This window comes from Cryptomeria japonica, chromosome 3 (genome assembly GCF_030272615.1).
Source record: "Cryptomeria japonica chromosome 3, Sugi_1.0, whole genome shotgun sequence".
NCBI lineage: Eukaryota > Viridiplantae > Streptophyta > Pinopsida > Cupressales > Cupressaceae > Cryptomeria > Cryptomeria japonica.
Genome location: NC_081407.1, coordinates 682,936,502 through 682,949,842, shown reverse-complemented (window position 1 = coordinate 682,949,842; position 13,341 = coordinate 682,936,502).

Below are 13,341 nucleotides of genomic sequence, written 5' to 3'. Positions count from 1 at the left end.
TCAGCGAAAAAAAAAAATTGATTTGGTAGCATTCACTTTTTGACCAAACACGTCACAATAGGTATCCAAAGTCTATTTGATGATTTTTGTCGCAAAGTAAGATGCACTACCAAAAAGCATTGTATCATCCACATATAAGATGTGAGTGACTACAACCTGAGTTTGTGGTAAAAGGATTCCTTTCCACACATCATTCGAATGAAATTTTTTTATCATCCTACTGAGAGCTTATGCCATTATGATGAAAAGAGATGGAGATAGGGGATATCCCTAACGAAATCCCTGAGAAGATAAAAAAAAAACCTAAAGGAGACCTGTTAACAATAACTGAGAATTCTACCCCCAAGATACATTGGATTAGATCCACTTAGTCCACTTAGTAGAGAAACCAAATTTGAGGTGAACTTGTTGTAAGAAGTACCAACCAACTATGTCATATGCTTTTAGCATATCCAACTTAATTATCATAGCATCTTTCTTAAATACAAAAAATGAATGAATTATTTCATGAGCAACCAATGCCCCCTCAAAGGTCTCCCTCCTAGGGACAAAACCTCCTTGCTCTTGAGAAATGATATGAGGAATAATCTTAGCCAGTCTCACAGAAAATGATTTTGTGATAACTTTATAGATTGTGTTGCAAAGAGAAATGGGTCTGAAATCAGCAAAAGAAGATGGATTTGAAAGCTTAAGGATCAAAGCAATAAGAGTTGTATTAAACTTCTTTATTATGTTGCCATTTCTCTAAGACTCCTCAACCACCCTCCACACATCTGTCCCCAAAAAAGTCTCAACATTTCTGAAAAAATAATGTCTTGTATCCATCAGGTCCTGGAGCCTTATCAGGGTGCATTGAAAAAACCACCTCCCTAATCTATCTTTGGGAAAAGGGTTTCAAAAGATCAAAATTGTTCTGATCAGATACCAAAGTGGGGATATGCTGCAACACTTGTTGAATATTTAAATCCCTCTCATTATCCCTAACATATGAAGAAGAGAAGAGGGAAGAGTAAAATAGAACAACTTCTTCTTGAATCTTTGCATTGTCCATTATAGTTTCCCCAGCACTATTTTTCATTTGATTAATCCTATTTGCAGCCCTTTTCATTTTGGCTGAGGCATGGAAGAATTTTGTATTTCTATCTCCCTCTTGCAACCACAACTCCCTAGATTTTTGCCTCTAATAAATTTCCTCCCATTTTAAAACCTCCTCCAATTTGTTGTTAAGAAGATTCTGTTGAGAAAGGATTGATCATCAATGCCATGTTGAATAATATGCTCATTGGGAACTGTTAATTCCCTTTCTAAATCACCTTTGGAGGAAAAAACATTTTTGAACTGTGATGAATTCCAATTTTTCATCTGATTCTTCAACCATTGTAACTTTTTACAGAATTGGAACAAACTGGACCCTTGAAAAAAGGGAGAAGTTATCAACCAATCCCTAAGCAAAGGAAGAAAAGTGGCATCCCTAAACCACATTTTCTCAACCTTAAAAGCCTAGAGTGATTTTTTTTCAATGGGGCCAAGGATATTTCTAATTGAAGGGCAAAATGATTTGATCTAGATAATAGAAGAATGAGAGAAGATGGTATACCCAAAGCAAAGGACCAACCTGGATTGACAAAAAACCTATCAAGTCTCTCTGCAATTTGCGGAAAACCTTTCCTTCTATTGGATCAAGTAATGTTGTCATTTGACGGATTGCAATCTTTGAGCCCTTTATTAGTGACAAATGTATTAAAGTCCATCATAGTCTTTAATGGACAAATAATGCCACCCATCTTGTCTGAGAGAGATAAGATTGCATTAAAGTCACCCCCAATGATAATTGGCATATCAGGATAGGTAGCTAAAGTGGTTAATAAGAAATCTCAGAGAAATTTATTTCCCATTATTGAATTCAGACCATATGTACTAAGATCGGGTGAAAGACAAGATTGGAACAGGAAACTTGCACCATAATATAATTTGCTTTAGCTAAGACACTAGTTACTTGTACACCTACATCCTTCCATAAAATTGCTAGTCCTCTTGAAGCTCCGAGGGATGCAGATGCAATAAACTTCCAACATTTTCAATTTTTAAAGGGTTGAAGGTCTGGCACCTTTGAAAATTTTGTTTCCTATAGTAAAACAATATCTGCCTCTGAATTCTTAATCTAAGATTTAATGAGGCATCTCATGTTAGAGGCATTCAAGCCCCTAACATTCTAGGATACAATTTTCATTTCTTTCCTGGAGAGCGTGTCACTCTCCTTGAGAAAATTTTAGCATCTAATGTGGTTTGAATGCCAACTTGAGCTTCATCCGAAGTTTTTTTTTACTATTCTCTTCTTTTTTGAAGGTCTTCCCACCTTACCTCTAGACTTCTTGACAACTACCACCCTGTTAAGCTTAGTTTGAAGAATAGAGGATTGGATGGGAAATTCATTAGGTCTATGCTGGGAAAACTACATACAATCTCCACATTCTGGTGCTTTGAACACTCCCAAGACACAACATTTTGGGTTTCCTATAGTTCTGAATCAGTTCCCTAAATTGGAGATCCACATGCCTCACAACCAAAGGAATGATCCACCACATTAAATAAATTTGGAAGAGATTCCCAATGAGAATCTGAGTTTAGGGTTTCCACCAGAATAAACAAATAAGCATATAACAAGAAGCAAATAAACCATCCACATAAATGAACACCATAACACAAATTTAATACATGGAAAACCTCAATGAGAAAAAACCACGATGGGATTTGTGACCCACAATATTAGTTCACTGGCCATATGAAAAGATATTACATATAATAGGGGCCTGCACTTGCAGAAAGGCACACTGCCTAGAGAAAACTGCTCATCACTAAAGAGCCTCACTGACTACAAGCTTTCTGCCAAAGTAAATTACTGAAAATGAACTCAAGAATACATCTTCTATGCCAAATAGAGTTCTGGTTTTGGTTTTGCTCTGTATCGGTTCATAAACTCTGAACTGCTACCAGTATCAGTTCTCCTCCAAGAATGCTTTCCAAGCTATCTACAGATCATTGTATGATATAGCATTCGCATATAAAATGATCTCCATACATATATTTTGCATCATACAATTCTACTATATTCTCCTATATCCACACATATCATTTATCTTTCTCTCTTACAAAAATAACCTAGCACACTAACCTATATACCTATTACAAATGATATGCCTTGTGTCGGCTTACAATACATTTACAAAAATGTCATCCTTGACAATAATAATTACAAAATTATTTAAGTAAATCCTCCTTGATGTCGGCTTCCAAAGAAGTATTGATGTCGGTGTTGGTGCCAGTGTCGGTGTTGGTGTAGCCCTGAATGCTCCAAAGTCGATATCTGTCGATATATGCTTCCCAGTGTTGGTTTATGACTTCCATCATATCTTGTTGTCATCAATGACAACAAAATGAATCCAATGAGTGTCAATTGCCAACAATCTCCCCCTTTGGCATTGATGGCAACACTCATGTGAAAAATGGATTCCCTGTTGATATGCTCCCCCTAAGCAATACACTCCATCTGAAATGTGTTTTTCTGATATTTTTCACAAATGAACATACTCCCCCTTTGACATTAATGCCAAAGACCGGTGAAAGAATTGAAAGAATAAGATAATACTATTAGTTTCACTAGAGCTTTGCCATCTTCGGGATTTCCGGGTATGCCTTTTGCAATAACTGAAGATATATATCCCAGCCAAATTTGAAGGTATCAGAAATAGATGCAAGCCCACTTAGTAAGTGGGCAAGTGTTTCCTTCTCTTAGATATCTGTCGGTGTGGGTTTAGCTATCATATCCATGCATTCTTTCTTGTGAACACCCAATGAATCTAGTCTAGGACTTACTAATCCTCTTAGATTTCTTGTTCTTCTCATGATTTTGTCTCTCTCCTTCTCAAAAGAAAAAATTTGGTTCTTCGAGGACAAAATTTATCCATCAACAGATGTGGTTAGTGTAGTTAATCCATCAAAAGAGTTAGCAATTTTAGCCATCTTATCATATAACTCCTTCAATCTGCTATCTACATTAGCTATAAGACTTTCTATATTGCAACACACTCTGTAGATATTCGTACATTGTTTTAAACAAACCTCAATAGGGATAAGTTTGTCTTCAATTTTCTTCTTTCCTGTCTCTATAAGCTGATCAAAAGTTGTTCTTTTTGCTGCTGTAAAATTGTCCAAAGCATGCCAATCTGCTATCTGCCTCAGAGATTCAAAATTGTTGGATATGTGCTCTGTTAGAGTCTTGAGCTTACCAGAAGGGCTTGCTCCATCTTCAATCTGGTATTCAGGTAATAATTTGTGCAATACAGAGACTGATTGATCAATTAATCCTTTATCCACAATACCTTCCTTCAGTAATTTCTGAGTAGCCATCATCATTAATTCAGTTGGACTCAACTCAGACACTGATTTCTTCTCAACCTGAGAAGTGTCAATTGCCAAACCCTTTGTTGGGGAATCAGTTTTACCTGTCGGTATGGACTCAGTGGTTACCTTGTCCATCTCAACCTCTAATGCACCGGTGGCTTCACCACTTGGTATAGTGTCGGTTATGTCGGTGGAGTATTATCCACAGTATTTCCAGTGTCTTGTTCATTGCCTTGCTCAAAAATGGTTTGTGTCGATACAGACTATACACTCTCCTTAGCTACCGGTTGTGTTTGAATATCTATAGTTACTGTCGGTGGTGTCAAAATTGGAATTGAACTACCCAAAATACCTTTCCCTTTTGATTTGTCAGGAATGGTGGAAGATGTTGCCCTTGCAAATTCTTCTTGAGATGTGAGAAAGTCTGGGTTTTTCTGAAAGAATATTGTCCATCCCTTACTTATCTCATTTACCACCTCATTTACTCTTCCCATCATAAGACTTATCTATCGGGATTTACTACTAAAGATAGTCCTATTTGAAGTGTCAATGCACCTTTTCATTTCCTCATTATTTACAGTACCACACAATTCCAAATGTGCAACTTCTTTGATTTCCCTATCCCTCTTGACAGCGTCAAGTCTCCTAGCCTCAAGTTTATTATACAAAGATAAATTTATTTCCTTCAAAATCTCAATTAAGGTTTTCTTATAGATTTCCAAATATAACAAAATAGCCTCTTCTAATTCACGTTGCTCATTCTCTTCTAAATCTTCATAATACTTAGATATATTTTTAAACATTCCATCTTTTGTAATTTCATCAACAAGTTTAGCACAAGTCATTGCGGTCTTAACAGTTCCAGTATCATCACCCTTCTGCTTTATGCTTATGGTTGTCGGTGTGACCAATTTCCTCTTTTGCATAGGCTTACTTGTCGGTGGTGGAGGTGTAGTAGGATTAGTTACCTTTCTGACAAGTCTCCTCCTAGGCTCTGCCTTCTTCTACTCTACTGACGGTTTTACCACATTCTTCCTTTGTACCCTTCTGAAATCCAGAGGTTCATTATCCTCAAAATCAAAGTCAAAAGTGATAGGGGAAATGTGAACTTGTGGCTTCTTCACTTCTGCAGTACAAACCTATGCCGGTTTAGCTGCCTGTTTAGATTTAGAGCGCAGCTGAGTGTCTATCTTATGAAGCGCATCTTGTACATATGCAAACATCTTTTCTATTTTATTTTCTCTTCTCTTCCTATTAAAACTAGTTTTCACTTCAAGAGCCTTCTCTCCTGTTGTACCAAAATGTTTTGTTTTATCATCTAATGGGGCATCTAACAACATCTTTGCATAGAGTTCAAAAATGTGATCATCTACCTCATATCCAAGCTTAGTAATCCATATTTTCCTCGGTTCAACTACTTCCATAAGAGTTTCATCAGTTTTTACCATGAAACAGATATCAGTGGAATATTTCTCCACAATGTTCTTTGAAATTCTCTCCCTTTTCCTCATGTTTTCTTGAAAAGTCTTAAAATACCCCCAAAGCTTCTCATCTCTGTCGGTACCTAGACCAATGATAGCTTCCTTGATCTACATACCTACCGGTATGTCATGAGCCCAATGCTTCTTCCCTATACTGGGTAGCTCATTTAGGAAGTAAAGCATTAAACAAACAATCAAGTTTCCATATCTAAAGGTGCCTTTCTTGATTCCTTTGATCTTTCCAAGGTTTAATATCAACTCACTCCTCATCCAATCACATAAATCATACTTCACATTATTCCTCAGCATCTAATATGCAGAATGAATGCATGAACTAGCAACAGAATTCAATCGGTTGGATTGAGTTACCTTGTAACCTATGATCATGCTTGCAAGCTTTATATCTGTGTCGGTGATTGTGCTTATCCTCATTGATCTACTATCAGGAGTAGCACCAGTGAGTTTTTCGACCTCTGTGTTGGAAATTTTCTCACCAGGTTCTTGTCCGACCCTAGGTAAGCCAGTGACAGCCTGAATTGCCTCCTTCGTGATCATGTCAGGCCTATCTAGCCGAATAAATTAGTTGTGAACCCTGCTCTGAACGTATCTGATCACCTCATCCTTGAATTTCAGTATGTACAGAATATCGGTTAACCCTACATACTCAATTTCTTTGAATTTAGGTTTAATGGTTCTAGAGTCTCCCAATATCACAGATTGATACATGCTTTTGATGTCTTCATTGCCAAGTCCTCAAGGTTGCAGTGAATGTATGCCCTCACATCTTCAACATACATTATGCCGTCAGGTACCCTAGAAAATGCTCCTGCAGAGTCTTTCTTTTTAGCAATTTTGGGAACCTCCTTAAAGATAGGCCTCAACCTATCCTTGACTTCGAGAACAGTGGGATTTGCAATAAAAGTAGAAGCTGAAGATCCAAATTCCATGTCGAGAAATACCTGAGAGTGAATGTCGGTGGAAGATTGATAATTGCTTGAAAGATTTTCACAATGCTTCTTCTCACTCTTGATTCGCCTTTACTTCGCTCTGAATTCTTGAATGCTCAGTGAGTGAAAATGGATTCACTTACCCTCTTTTATCATCGAATAAAACCCTAATTTTCTATAATAAATGCTTCACCAACAACCCTATGAATGTTGGTTTCACAGTTATGTGCAGGGTGAACCTTTTTCAATGATGAACACAATTCTCTAGATCTCTCTCTAGGTCTCCTTAGATCTCTTTCAGGGTAATATGCAAAATTTAGAAATGACTTTGCCAGCCCCTAAGGCTTGTGCCTCAGTTACCAGTGTAATTTCCTACCGGTGGAGGAATACTCTATTCTACCGATGGAGTTACCGGTATAGATCCATCTCCACTTGGTTCTTCAGATTTTCTAACCAATCTCTTGGTGTGATCTTGTTGTATTTCATCTACCTTATGCTTTCCTTTCTCATTATTAACCGGTTGAGTCTTGCTTCTGCAGTACTTAGCAATATGACCTATTTTGTTGCATGCATAACATGTAACATTGTTCTTCTAAATTGCTTTGACATATCCAGTATCATTTCTTGACCTACAATGATTAGCAAAATGTCCAAACTTTCCACATGAATGACATTTAACATTCATTATGCAGGCGTGTGCACAAAGATGGTGGTCAGAAAAGTGGATACCACCCAAAAAAACTTGGAAAAAGAGGCAGCGCATATGCGCTTAGGTTTGTTCTTCTCGAGCCTAGAAAAGGTAGCGAGTACGCACTACGCTTAGGAAAATTAGCGCGTACGCGCCACTTATAGGAAAATGAACGTGTGCGCATTAATAATCCAAATAAAATCGCATACACGGTGCCTGGTAAAAAAAGTTTTTAAAAAAACTGGGTCTCATTTACCCGTAAAGCGCATTTTTTACTTTATTTTTTTCCCATTTTCTAACCTAAACCACGAATGGGGTGCTAAATTTGTCCTCCAGGCTATGGATCAAGGTTAGTTTTTTGTTTATTTTTGTCTTTCTTTCTGGTTTATGCAATTTGTTTTACGTTTTCAATTTAATTTCATTAATTTTGATTAGGTTTTTTCATTTTTTGTTTCAAAAACCAGGTTCTTCTAATCCAAAACAAGAACAACCAAATGCACCTCTTGAAAACCCACAAGAACAACCAAATGCACCTCTTGAAAACACACAAGAACAACCCCCAATTCCTCCTTTTGACCGCACAGCCGAAACACAAGAAGAATTAATTAATCAGTTAGGACAAAATACATCTAAAATCAATAGACTGATTGTAAAATTGAAAACTTCTGAACTTGACCATCATCAATCCCTCGCCACTAGCCTAGAAACATTACCTAGTGGTGCCATAGTTGTTTCCATAGAAATTACCAAATGGGGAAGCTTTAGGGATAGGTGTCGTCAATTTTATGTCAATGGGCTATCATACGATGGAGTTAAAAACAAAAATATTTCTAAACAACAAATATGTGCCCTTTTTGTTGACCCCAAAACTAGTCAGTCTTTACCTCCTAATGCAAAGAGGTTTCTCATACATTGGTGTACCAATGTGCAAATGAAGAATCTTTTTTGGCAGAGGTGGTGGATGGTCTTTGATGATCCACCTTGTAATAATTATGAGGTGCCATTATATTTTTTGAGAAAAATATATTGTGAGTTTGTGCTCAATGTGTACCCAAATTATTTTGACATGAGAGAGTTTCATGGTAGAGGTGGTGGCTCTGCCCAAGATAGACCTGGAGCCCAAAGGCAATTAGCTGCGAAGAGTTGCCACCCCCTAGCACCCAAACCCAAGGTGCATCAGGCTGTCCCATTAGAGCTGAAAGAGTCGATGGAGCTACAGACTCTTCAGGCGGCCACAACATTGATTGGTGCCATCATCCAGCATGGGACATCATTAGCACACCCTATTGTATTGGATGATGAGCCATTAGAGGGTGACAGAGATCCCATCGAGAATATGTGTGTCAGTTTCTCAGGGATATGCTCGGGGATAGATGATGCAGCCGGTGCAAATGGATACTCATATCATCTATGCACGATTTGTGGTTGTAGATGTCAGGCTCACACGGTTGAGGATGTCACGTTGACAGATGAGTTGATGGACATGGTGTTTACCCATGAGCCACAGACACAGGTGTGTTGATTTGAATTCATAACATTTTATTTATCAATCACTTTAATTTTGTAATTACATAAATGAATTTTTATTTATACATCGATTTAAATTGAGACAAATAATATGCATTTCAGGATGCAGCAGTGGTATCCCATACACCTCCCCTAGTTACCACAGCTGCAACTTCGACACCTGAGGTATAAATTTTGTAACATGTTAAAATAGAATAGTACACTTTGAATTCAAAAAAATACAAGATATACTAACTATCTTTAATGCTTGGTCCAATTTCTGGTTTGTAGGTGTTGACAGGGGATGAAATGTCCCAGATTGATGACATCATGCTCTCAGCGATCGATTTTGGCCTACAAGGCTATACGGTGTGATATTTTGTACAACTCTTTTTATGTATTGTTTTGATGGAATATGCAAGTCATTTCATTTTAGATTTTTAAAATTATGTTTAATTTATTATCTGTACTAATATCTCATGTTAATTTTGTGTTTTTAGGGTACCCCCTCTGCATCTAAGGCTCGTCCTCAGAAAAAGAATTCCTCGAAGACGCCAAAATGTGTGAAGAAGGTAATTGAACACATTTTTAGTTGTACAATTGTTTGAAAATGTTGAAATCAAGTATTAGTTGGGGTTTGTAGATTGATTAGTGTTTTTTGTCTATTTTACATGTACAGCGGCCATTGAGCTTTGTGGATATGTTGAATGCACCTGATTCGCCCGCGGATCAAGAGAGGGCAGAGGTATGTATCTCTACTTTATTTTCTTGATTTCATGATTATATGCACGCGTACATGTGAACTTGTGATATATTATGATGTTATAATTTTTTCATACAGGAAATATCCATACCTGTTTTGTCAATGGCAAACCCTCCTCCTTGCACTGGAGAAGCATCTCAGGATCTGGTACACTTTTGTTTGATATGTAAAATTAATTGTTTTCAACCTTCAATACTTATCATTATATTAATTGTATTTAATCTTTGTACATTTTTTGTATAGGTAATAGCGTTAGTTTCTACATCGATGGTGAGCCATCCTCAATCCATTGGAGAAGCCTCTCAGGCACAGGTACGTCATTGTTCTCTATATTATAGCTTTTAAGTGTTTTTGATATATTTATGTTAGTACATTGTATTAATTGTACATTTAATCTACAATAGACTCCTTCGCGGTACGGCCATAACGTGGATCAATTTCAGTATTTCTTCAAGAAAACTCCTAAGAGTGACAAGGAGAGGAGAGCGAAGACATTAGCTCCTGGATCAGCCGATGAGGTAATCTACATTTCAATTGCAAAGGAATTAAAGTTAAATGCATAGTTATGATGTTAATTGTGAACTATTTTCTACAAAAGAATTCTAACTTGGCTTTTGAATTGTGGTTTTGCAGCCATCTACAGAGTCGTGTACTGCACCGAAGATGCTTGATTTTGATGGTCCACCACAAGTTTAGGATCATATAGTGTTAGTTTTGGTCATAGAATGACCAATACATGTAGATATATTCTACATTTTTATTGTATATTGATTTGGACATGGCATATGCCACATTTTTGTAATACTTGTATTGACCTGGCAGACATGCCTTTATATATATATATATATATATATATATATATATATATATATATATATATATATATATATATATATATATATATATATATATATATATATATATATATATATATATATATATTTGATCCAATAAATGTGTAATGAATTCATTATTTTGTATTCGTTGTATTTTGTGGTTGTCCTTTTATAAATTTAAATGAATATTTGCATATGTAATCAACAATATGAATATAAACAACAAAAATATATGATATAAAGCATTGTAATCGTGGAATATGATTTGATAAAATTTCTAAAATGTTGAATTAACCCTACAAAACTCCTTGTATTCAGTTCATTATTGTGTATTCAATGTATTTGGTGGTTGCCCTTTTATAAATTTAAATGAATATTTACATATGTAATTAACAATATGAATATAAACAACAAAAATCAACAATATGAATTTAAACAACAATGTGTTTGGTGCGAGAGCACCCTCACGCTCGTAATGGTAAAATTTTGTTCCTCATGTGCACAAACCGACATAGTGAGCACATCCGAGTGGGCAGGTTTACGCTAGGAATGCCCCTGTCATGCATCCCAAAGCACCGGAACGTCGAGAGTCATACCCTACCGGTGCGATCTCTCAAGTGCCCTGAGTCCAAAAAATTGTCAAAATTTGATGGACTATTTCTTTCAATCCACAACACATATGATCAATTTGTTTGATCTCATGGGGTCGCGTGAGGCTCTTCTACAATGGCCTATCTCAGTTTTCGACAACTTGGAGCCATTTTCAATTAGTAGCATTTTTTTGCCTGCTCAAAAAACCATCAGTTGCTTGCAAGGAAAAGTTGCAAGATTTTCTAGAATTGATTATGTTCCTTGTGTGCACAAACCGACATCGTGAGCATGTCCAGGTGGGCAGGTTTACGCTGGGCATGCCCCTGTTATGCATCCCAAAGCACCAGAACGTCTAGAGTCATACCCTACCAGTGCGATCTCTCAAGTGCCCTGAGTCCAAAAAATTGTCAAAATTTAACGGACTATTTCTTCCAATCCACAACACATACGGTCAATCTGTTTGATCCCATGGGGTTGCGTGAGGCTCCTCTACAATGGCCTATCTCGGTTTTTGATGACTCGGAGCCATTTTCAATTAGTAGCATTTTTTCGCCTGCTCAAAAAACTGTCAATTGCTTGCAAAGAAAAGTTGCAAGATTGGCTAGAATTGATTATGTTCCTCATGTGCACAAACCGACATCGCGAGCGCATCTGGGTGGGCATTTTTACGCTAGGCATGCCCCTTTCATGCATCCCAAAGCACCAGAACGTCAAGAGTCATACCCTACCGGTGCGATCTCTCAAGTGCCCCGAGTCCAAAAAATTGTCAAAATTTGACGGACTGTTTCTTCCAATCCACGACACATACGGTCGATCTGTTTGATCACGTGGGGTCGCATGAGGCTCCTCTACAATGGCCTATCTCGGTTTCAATTAGTAGCATTATTTCGCCTGCTAAAAAAACCATTAGTTGCTTGCAAGGAAAAGTTGCAAGATTTGCTAGAATTGATTTTGTTCCTCATGTGCACAAACCGACGTCACGAGCGCGTCTGGGTGGGCAGGTTTATGCTAGGCATGCCCCTGTCATGTATCCCAAAGCACCAGAACGTCAAGAGTCATACCCTACCAGTGCAATCTCTCAAGTGCCCTGAGTCCAAAAAATTGTCAAAATTTGACGGACTATTTCTTCCAATCCATGACACATACGGTTGATTTGTTTGATCCCATGGGGTCGCGTGAGGCTCCTCTACAATGGCCTATCTCAGTTTTTGACGACTTGGAGCCATTTTCAATTAGTAGCATTTTTTCGCCTGCTCAAAAAATCGTCAGTTGCTTGCAAGGAAAAGTTGCAAGATTGGCTAGAATTGATTATGTTCCTTATGTGCACAAACCGATGTTGCAAGAACGTCCAGGTGGGAAGGTTTATGCTAGGCATGCCCCTGTCATGCATCCCAAAGCACCAGAACGTCGAGAGTCATACCCTACTGGTGCGATCTCTCAAGTGCCCTGAGTCCAAAAAATTGTCAAAATTTGACGGACTGTTTCTTCCAATCCATGACACATACGGTCGATCTGTTTGATCTCATAGGGTCGCGTGAGGCTCCTCTACCATGGTCTATCTCAGTTTTCAATGACTCGGAACCATTTTCAATTAGTAGCATTTTTTCGCCTGCTCAAAAAACCGTCAGTTGTTTGCAAGGAAAAGTTGCAAGATTGGCTAGAATTGATTTTGTTCCTCGTGTGCACAAATCGATGTCATGAGCGCATCTGGGTGGGAATTTTTATGCTAGGCATGCCCCTATTGTGCATCCCAAAGCACCAGAACGTTGAGATTCATACCCTACCGATGCGATCTCTCAAGTGCCCTGAGTCCAAAAAATTATCAAAATTTGACGAACAGTTTCTTCCAATCCACGACACATATGGTCAATCTGTTTGATCCCGCGGGGTCGCGTGAGGCTCCTCTACAATGGCCTATCTCAATTTTCAATGACTTGAAGCCATTTTCAATTAGTAGCATTTTTTTGCCTACTCAAAAAATCGTAAGTTGCTTGCAAGGAAAAGTTGCAAGATTGGCTAGAATTGATTATGTTCCTCGTGTGCACAAACTGACGTTGCGAGCGCATCCGGGTGGGCAGGTTTACACTAGGCATGCCCCTATTGTGCATCCCAAAGCACCAGAACATCG